Source organism: Bactrocera tryoni, chromosome 2 (assembly GCF_016617805.1).
Source record: "Bactrocera tryoni isolate S06 chromosome 2, CSIRO_BtryS06_freeze2, whole genome shotgun sequence".
Lineage (NCBI taxonomy): Eukaryota > Metazoa > Arthropoda > Insecta > Diptera > Tephritidae > Bactrocera > Bactrocera tryoni.
This window is the reverse complement of record NC_052500.1, coordinates 81,476,797-81,486,859: the sequence shown is the minus strand read 5'-3', so window position 1 is coordinate 81,486,859 and position 10,063 is coordinate 81,476,797. Positions and strand designations below refer to the sequence as shown.

General features: G+C 36.8%; 1 protein-coding gene across 4 annotated transcripts in view; it reads left to right on the top strand.

Annotated features, from left to right (window-relative positions):
* The first annotated feature begins 1,217 nt into the window (after positions 1-1,217).
* The window catches only part of LOC120767254, a 174,463-nt gene continuing 165,617 nt past the window's right edge, over positions 1,218-10,063 (top strand). For all 4 annotated transcript variants that reach the window (XM_040093117.1, XM_040093119.1, XM_040093118.1 and 1 more), the window contains exon 1: positions 1,218-1,250. The gene's annotated coding sequence lies outside the window, so the exon portion shown is untranslated. The remainder of the gene's footprint in view (positions 1,251-10,063) is intronic.

Genomic DNA, 10,063 nt, shown 5'->3' with positions numbered 1-10,063 from the left:
AGATTTAAGCGTTTGCAGTGGCTCAGCATCTGCGCTTTTTGTCTTCGGTTTGATTGCATTCGTCTATTCTTTGCTTACACACTTTGCTGTTGTTGGCCTTTCCGCAACTGGCTTTCAAGCGCAGGCCATTAGTGGCGACTGCAAAAATAGTGGCAGCAGCACAGCATTTGCAACCGCTGTGGCCGGGTGTGCCGTTTGTGTTTGTGTCGCTCCGTCTCTGCATCTCTGTTTATAGTGCGCGTCCAACTTACTGTAAATTGCAAAAAAACAACAAAAAATAGCATAAAATGCAAGAAAATCAACTAGAAAGATAACAAAGCTAAACAAAACAAAAAATTATTGCTGAAAGTGCAACGTGCATGTGTGTTTGTGCATTTGTGGCAACTAGATTTGTCAGCTGTATACAGAATATTAGGCTAAGTGGCACTAACTTAATTAAAAATTTGAAATTTGAAGATAAAATATCCGTAACACTTAATATTCTAATAACTGTTATAATTTACTAAACAGAGCACAACAACAACAATAACAAAGTCACTAAATCCCAAACGTGAACTGAAGGTGTTAATTTTTTGACAAAAAAAACAAAAATTTTAAAAACTAAAAGAAATTAACAAAAATTAAAAAAAAATTAAAATAATTATTATTTTTGGAAACATAAACAAAATATATGTATGTATGTATACATATGTATATATGTATATTATATTATAACTACAGAATGAATTTTAGAACTCTACTAAAAGTGTTAAGTTTTTAACAAACAAAACAAAAACAAAAAAAAAAACACATTATAAAAAAATGAAAAAAATTAAAAAAAATATATAACAAATATTAATTTTGGAAAAGTGCAAATAAAGTAAAAAAGAAAATAAAATATGAACACAGCAGAAACAAATACGATTTTACGTACGATAATATCATATTTCAGCCTTCAACAAAAATTTGAGTGTCAATTTCCTCCAAACAGATCAAAACAACAAAACTCCAAACAAGCGTGAACTTGCTGCATAAATATGTAAATAATATTTAAAGTAAGCCTGATAACCAAGCTCAACACTATTTGTATACTGTGCATAAATAAACAATAATCCTTGCTTTTGAAACTGCTCCCTGCAACATCTCATTCATTCCCCAAACGCCAAGTGGTTGATTTCTTCTGCTTGTTCCAAAAACTTCTAGAACCTGCGAATACATTTGGCAGCAGATAAATACATACATAGGTGCACATAGCTGTTTAATTCAGTGTGGTGAGTGCTAACAATAAGTAATTAATATGCAATAGATCTGTAAATAAATAGCAGTACTAAATCCCTTAAGCATGTTGCCATATACATTATTTTCTTCATAACTATCTTTTTAAACCAATCCAATAATGCCTAGGAATTGGTTTTTATAACATTGTTATATTCTCGTGCAAACTTTACTCCTCATTTGTGAGACACACAAAGCGGTTTCCGAGATGTGGACTAACCATTATTAGGAAGAACATTTAGTTCAAATACTTTGCGAGGTATTTTAATTCTTTCATTATGGTCGGGAATCAATAAGACTTGAAAACGGTTCAGTGAATGGATATATCAAGTCCACAGCCAGTAGTTTTTTTACTTCGAAAGTTCCTTATACTCTATAAGGAGAACAGACTACGAGATTTACTAGATAAAATACAGATTGGAGAGTTTTTTATGTATATATCGTCCCCTAAAATGCAAAACAAAGTATCACAAAAGGATCAAAAGACGCTGTCAGGTATAATAATCAATATATAACCTTTTTATAACAGTTTTATAACCATTTTATAACCGAAACACTAAGTGTATAATAACCAATATATAACCATTTTATATGCAGAACTCAAAATTTGTTTCTTTATGAGTTTTTTTATTATAATGTTTTTTCTTCGCCTTTAAACTTTTAAAAAGTGATGTTACGTTATTTTGCATTTTTGGTGACGGAATATACTTACATATATTTCTCTCTAGTCCCGCATAGAGCTTGTTGGCGAAATATATTATACGTACCACGATAATTCGCAGATATTCTCCAAGAAGTGTAGAAAACATGTTTTTATCCCATTCAAAGGTCTTTAGAACTTTAGACTAAGAAGTTTTCACCTTTTGTCGAAAAATTTTTGAATTGATGACTACGGATAATAATGTCATTTATGCTACCTTTTGCTACGGATCTGCCATAAAAATATAAACATTTAACAAAATCGCGAGCCGCTTGCTCCAGGATAGATGCTTGTCACTGCCACGTGATTGTTACAACCTCCCTCGCAGAAGGAATGTATTATATGGATTGTTTTAGCTTCGAGACTCATCTTCGACTTTACCGACTTGGGAGACTCTGCCAGTATCTAAGCTTGTCTAGTGTCAGTAATGCCATCAGTATCATTGTACTTACTTCGCCCTCTTATCCCTACAAGATAACAATTCGCTGAGAGCGCCTGTGAAACCTAAAAGCACGCGGTTAAAGTTCTCTTAAAATTGACCTTTGAACAGGTTTGTGAAACCAAAAATCTTGCTGTGAAAGTTCTCTCAAATAAGTGTTCAGTTCGTTTGAAAATTTTAAGAAAAGGCTCGTGGCGAAAGTTATATCAAATAATATTGAAAGTTTTTAGAAAACCTGACATGTATACAGTGCTCTTAAATGATAAAACTGGTATATAGAAGAAATGATGACATGTTAACAGATTTTTGTCTAGAGCATTCAACAGTTCAACACTATACTCACATATTTGAGCCAAATGTGATATGACACTCGTCTGGCTATTGGACCAAACTAACGACATGACTTAACCTCTCGAAAAAATTGGTTATACTCAGAAAAAAATTGGTCATACATATAGTGTTATGATTTGTACAGCCATCTTCTCTTGAACTCAAGTAAAGATGAACACAAACTTGTATCAACAGTAGTACTCTCGCGATATGGTAGAAGAATATCGGTTTACAAATCATTGCTCCTATAAATGTAGTGTTTGATGTTTTATCCACCAATATCCATACATATCTATTCCACCACACCAGCTTACGTTATTTGTACCACTTGCAGAATCAAAAAAGAGCAGTATTCAGTGACAAGGATTTTTATTTTGAATTTGAAGCCGAAGCATTCTCAGCTTTGATATCGAACTGTGGAAATTTTTCGCAGAACCTTTCTCCCGAAAACGCGTAACTTCGACACAACAGATGTTGTCATCAACCATGCCTCTGTAGCATATAGTAGGAGGGTAATAATGAGTGACTTAAAGAGTTTTGTTTTTGTTCGTCGAGAGAGGACTTTACTTCTTAATTGGCTACTCAGTCCGAAATAGCAGCTGCTGGCAAGAGTTTTTCTGCGTTGGATTTCGAGGTTGACGTTGTTGTTGGTGTTAGTACTGGTTCCAAGACCGACATAGTAATTGTCTATGACTTCGAAGTTATAACCACCAACAGTGATGTGGGAGTCGAGTCGCGTATTACTTACGTTTGCATATTAGTGAAATGGGCATTCGATTAAAGCATCCCATGCTTCCATTATTCGTTTCAACTTTTGCCACAATAATTCAAGCTGATGAAAAACAACTAATTATTATTTGTCATGATTGCCTGTGTATAATTCCTGCTCGGTTTAACTATACTTTTTTGCACTTTCATAGTTGCCGCATTAAAAAATAAAAAATGTAATTACTTATGCATACTTTCTTCTAAAGAAGTAAGAAGCTACTTAGTGGGCGCTCATTCAAGCGGGCACATTTCAATTCCAAGTCTTACAAACTAATTACTTAACTCTACCGTATTTCGCTAGCCCACAGCGGTGTATGTTCTTCTATGTATATGTATATATGTATGTGTGTGCGTTTGTGTGGGTGTTGAGCAGTGAACTTTCATTGTAATCTAGCCACTCATTGTTCCAAGTGTGTTTGTAAGAAATTCTTTGAGATTTTCGCGCTTACTAAAGCACCAGCTCGGCGTGGCGGCGTAATTTCCGACGAAAAATATTTGTCTTTCATAATTTTCTTCGTCTTCGGCTGCGTAAGCATGGTGACTGAAATTGTCTTCATTTGGTGCAAGTTTTCAATGACATAGTTTTTTGGTGCTTGACTTTCATAGTAATTGAAATGTGTGTGTTGCACGTGTTTAATTTCTTAAAGGTAACAATAAGAGTTACATTTTTAAGTGTCAATGCTGGAACCAGTTGCTTAAAACATTTCGTCACCTAAAATGCAAGATAACGTAATATCACTTTACATAAGTTTACAGGCGGAGAAAAACGATATAATAGAAACCACTCATATTGAAACAAAATTTTAGTTTCGGTTATATATTGGTTATTTGTATGGTTATATTTTGGTTATATATTGGTTATACCTGTCAGCGGAAGCTGAAAATTTTATACTGCGTATATTTAGATATGCAATATGATGTAATGAATCATAAGCAATAAAAAACTCAATTTTTTTTTATGATAAGATGTTTTTCATTTTAGTTGATTATATTATTTTTTGTATGCAAAAATCGATTTCCACTTTGTTTTCGAAAAATTATAATTATGTTTATATAACTTATATGCCGAACAACTTGAGATCTTACGACGTTTGTCCTTCAAGCAGTAGTGGCAGCCATCAAGGTAACAGTAGATGTACTTCCCGGAAACAGCTTGCTGGTTTTGTGCTTGCTGACAGTGAACTCAAAGTTAGAAACGTAAGAGGTCTACCATATTATACCACTCCCTAGAGGAAAACTTAGGTGTTTTAACTGGACACTGTCCAATTGGCATTCAAGTGGCTTAACATTTTTATTCTATTTTGTGTAGTTTTTAAAGTATGACCTGTAAATAAATTAATAGACAGACTAGGAAACTTGGAGAACTAGCTACTTAGGCCTTCATCCTATTAAGATTTTGAAAACACAACTTGTCAAAGTTGCATAAAGGAAGATGAGGTGGAAACTCCCTTTCTCCACTGTCCAGATTTCGCTTTCGCCAGACTAAAGTTGAAGAATCTCGATTATCATTCAACGAAACAGACGAATTGACTGTAATTGATATTAGCCGCCTCAATTTGTGGCAGGTTCAAAGGCATAGCCAATTTACAAATAATAATTTTTTCTAGGCTTTGTAAAGTCGGAGTGATAACTGAGACTTTATTTTTAAATTTCAATCGTAGGACTTAGACATGGCGTCGAATGGGTACCTCGTAACAGCGCTGCCGATAGCATTTGTGAAATCTACAAAAAGGTAAAGGGTGTCGATCTGTTTGTCAAGCGTCCTTTTCGAAATTCTACGTCTAAATAACGTGAACCGAAGTACGTTTCCCTTATACCTTTTGATAGAAGGTATACAGAAACATGTAAGATACGACCCGAGGCGAGAAAGTATTGGAGAGAAATGCTTTTCGTAAGTTCTTTGGAGCCGTTTGCTTGAACGATGAATACCATAGAGGATGGAAACACGAACTGTATGAGCTCTACGGTGACACTGAAGATTATGCTCCAGCGCCACGAGATTCATGGATGGGCAACGGAAACAAGGGCGCCCATGCATCCAATGGAAGAGCAAGTTTATAACGATCTGCATGCACTTGGGATGCACAACTGACGTGATCTCGCAAAGAGTAAAGACAACTTGCGAAGTTTTGTGTTCTCGATCCCAGACTGGCCTACGGTTGTCGTACCAAAGAAAAAGAAGAGAAGTGGCAAGATCAAGTTGAATAGAAGAGCTCCAAGCTATGAATGCAAAAATGAAAGATTTTCTGGAGTTGAAGAGAAATGTCAAAAGAGCGGGAAAATATGGCGTCATTTGCTGTCTCCATCGGCCTCCTTTTGTAGCTCCCTATTGAAAAACCCTTTATATAGCTAACCTAGAGCGCGCAACATTTCAAAGTTGTGTCTCCAAAACTATTACTCGGATCAACGTGAGAATTTGGGAAAATATTCTAGATATGATGTACATAGATCTAAATAAGATAATTTTGTTAAAGCACTTCGGATCCAGACAACACCTTTAAAGGTTTGATATGGTAAATTCTGAGTTTGTAAACATTATATATTGAGGAATAGCAAATTAGTGCTTAAACTCGAGTTCGTGGATCAACGAAATCTTAGAAAAAGTGATTTTAAAACGAGAAAATACTTTAATTGCATTTTTTTGAAATTTCCATTTAAATTGTTGTTACTAAATTTCGATAAAATAATTAAAAATATTACATAAAAAATTATGCATTAGCATTGGTGCAACGATGTTGCAATTCCCAAACCATTTCTAACCAAAATGTTTGCCAACTTGAAGAAACTTCAAGGCATGCAATTTAAATTAAACAAGGTTGCTGCAAAAAATAGGTCACATGACATGCATAAATAAGGTAATGCATGTTAATGCTAAAACATAGATCGGTAATTATGTTACATGCTCGCAGCGCTAGCAACTGCAAATGTTTGTATGTGCGCACGCACTCGCTTTGTGTGCCAAGTGTGTGCGCCCAGTCACGCATTGCATTGCAAACTGCAATAACAGCACCAACAACAAAACAACAGCTAACACATTCAAGTTTGTTGTTGTTATTGCACATTGTTGCTTTTGCCATCTATGGGCAGTCAACAGAATTGCATCACCAGCCAACGGCCATCAGGCAGGCGAACGAGTTGGCCGCCGGGCGAATAGCGAGCAAAACAAACACGCAAACAAGCGGCGGAGCAGCAGCAGAGGCCGCAGCAGCAGCGGCAGCGGCGTTAACCAGAGAGTGAGCGTGCGCTTGCAGACGGCGTGTTGTTGCTGGCGAACAAAAGCATATTGCGCACTAATGGCAACAGCGGCAATAAAACTGACAGCAACAACAACAACACCACCTAATGCCAACTACCAACAGTTTGCTGCTGCTGCTTGTTTACTTTTTGACCATTGCAATTTCTGCTCACAACACGTTCGCTGGCGGTCAATCCAAAATTTGAGACAAACGGCGTGTCGGCCACCAAAAGCACACTCACACACACATACGCACACACAAACCGGAGTATGCTTGCACTTACAGTATTACATATCAATGACATGCTGCAATGTGGCTGGGCTGCCGCTCGGCATCAGCTGTTTTTCTGCACGTTATTTATTTAGCTAAGTGATACTTGGTTTTATATGAGATTTTCTTGTAATTTGATTGCTTCTCCGCTTTATTTCGTTCATATTTCACATCGGCTGCAAGTGTTGTTTTGCGGGTGGTGGCTCCACTGACTGGCTAATCTGTTCGGAATCTGCTCTCAAATGCGAATGCACGTTCATAGTCCGGCAGCCATTTCGTATTATGGACGCACAGACTGTTTTAGGTGCATAGACATATATATGTACATGCAGACATACATACAAACATACATACATACATAAATAAATATGTACATACATATACATATGTATGTGTATGGAAAAATGTTTAGTTATCTGTAGAAACGTGTTGCACGATTGCGTTTTTATTGGCATCCATATCAGCAGCTGTTCAGCTGGCAGGCGCCAATTTTTATACCCTAGCAACATGTTGCTACAGAGTACAACAGTTATGTTCACCTAACGGTTGGACGTACCACCTAAAACTAAGCGAGATAGATATGTATATATATATAAATGATCACGATGATGAGACGAGTTGAAATCCCGGTAACTGTCTGTCTGCCCGCCCGTCCATCCATCCGTCTGTTCGTGAAAGCTGTAACTTGAATAAAAATTGAGATATCTTGATGACACTTGGTATCCGAGTACCTTGGCTAAAAAAGTGCGTGGACGTAATCCGGCCACTGCCATGCCCACAAAACGCTATTAACCGAAAACGTATTAATTGCCATAACTAAGAACTAAATTAAGATATAAAACTTGAATTTGGCTCAGGGGATCGGAGTAACGAGGAGCTCCTGTGAGCAACAAATTTTGAAAAAGAGGGTGTGGTCCCGCCTATACGTTTAATGTACATATCTCTTAAGCCACTTAAGGTGCGGAAGAAAAAGGCCCCACTCCCACCTGCTCTCTTTCACTGGATACTGGTACTGTTTGGCAAGTCCACAAGTTAATATTGTCGGAAGATTTCCGGCTAAAAATTCCGCACCTCAGGCAGGTCGTGTTTTAAAGGTTGATCCATTTCAAGGTTCCCTACTTTTTTTTATCATTCGAAGGAACGGTCTTTGGTAGTTGTGTTTTGTTGAAAAAGTGGGCGTGGCCTCGCACTTTAATAAGCGTTTCTATTAAACCGCTTAAGATACAACAATCAAATTCGCCAGAAGTAAATACAGATTGAAAATGTAGAAATCTGAATATAACCCTGATCACTCCCCGTATAATGTTACTGTTAAAAATTACTAAAAGCGCGATGAATGAATAACTAAATGCGCCAGAGATATTAAATTTTACTCCGAGGTAGTATAAGAGGCCTTTGATGGAGCCGGGGTCAAAATTGGACACTGTTCGTGGCGCCGCCCACTTTAAATGAAATCAAATTTCTCGAGATCCGCTAGACTGATTTCAATAACATTTGGTACATGACACTTTCCTGCAATTTTTATGTAACAGTGTGAAAATGGGCGAAATCGGACCCCAACCACGCCTACTTCCCATATAACACAATTTTAAATTCCATTTGAGACTTTCACTTTCCAGTATATAAATCAAGAATGAATTAAAAACTATGTCAGTATTAAACTTTGCACGAAATGTGCATTAGAGGTGTGCCACCTAATAGCTAAAAAAAAATTGCATAAATCGAACCAAAACTGTTTAAGTCCCTAGGTACTGAATATTTGGACCCAGTGCTAATAGTCGACTTTTTATCGAGAATTCTTTCCATATAATGGTAGGTCTATGTGCTACAAATGCGTAGAGTTCGCTCAATACATCCCTTAGTCCCCATATACCTAATACAAAGCCTTCCAAATTCTCGTGTGACTTCATATGGAATATATCGGCCAATATCTTAGTTGTCTTAATAAAATTGGGAGTATTTTTCTTCTAACGATGCACAATTGAGCTTCGAATGAATAAAATCGGGTGAAAACTCGCTCTAGACCCCACATAGCTAAAAAGCCTTATGTGCTGGAAGTTACTCCCCCGGCTTTAATGCTTGCAAGTGGCAAAAGTATAAAATGTTTGTTTATACCCGAACTAAGCGCTTCCTTACTTGTTCCATTTGCTTTGTGGCCACCGCCATTGCTGGACACCTACTTGACGCATGTGTATGTATGGTTGTGCTTGCAGTGAAATGTTTGCTCTTTTGCTTTTCATCGCTTGGATGCGCGCCCAGATTACACTTTCCGATAAACGAAAAGAATTTACTAGTGCAAATTCATGTCGGCCGACCAATTTATGCTTGCACTTCGATGCAATCGCCGATATGGTGGTCTAATCGGTAAAAAATTGGCGGTAAAAAATAAATGGCTGATTGCAAAGTTATGCCTTTTTAGTTGCACATAGATAAAGTGGTGTAGGAAAAACGCAATAGATAAAATGTTTAAGTGTTTTCACAACTTTGCCTGCAATATTATGAGGTGGAGTGCATACTATGGATGGCTGTATGCAAGCGGTCTATGATATAGGCTCTCTATTTGTAGTAAGAAATAGCGAAAATACTTCAAAGAACACTTTTATAAACTCCTATTACTATACGTATAAAGTGTTCCTATTACAAAGTCAAGTAAAAATAAATCCATTATTTTCCAAATCGTTGCCTTGAGCTCTCCGTAACTTGCATTGTGTAAGTGTGATCAGGCTCCACTACGTGACGTTAGAAAGATAACATTTCTTTTGAAAAAAGCTTCTCATAAAGTTTTTTGATTGCTTGTCTCAGTATTGTTTGAGCACCAGTCAAAGACGGACACCTGTAACAAGAAAACATTTGGTAGTTTTTCTTCAATAAAGGCAAAAACGCAAGCAAAACGGCTTCAAATGTGAATATCTGTACGGTCCTGAAACTGTAAGTGTCATTCAAGCACTATTTTGGTGTCGTTCCGGTAATTTGGATGTCACCACGTTCTAAAAGAGCAATTGGCGCCAATATCAATAAACGAATGTTAATCGACAAGTCCAACCATCACATAAGCCTTTCCCACAA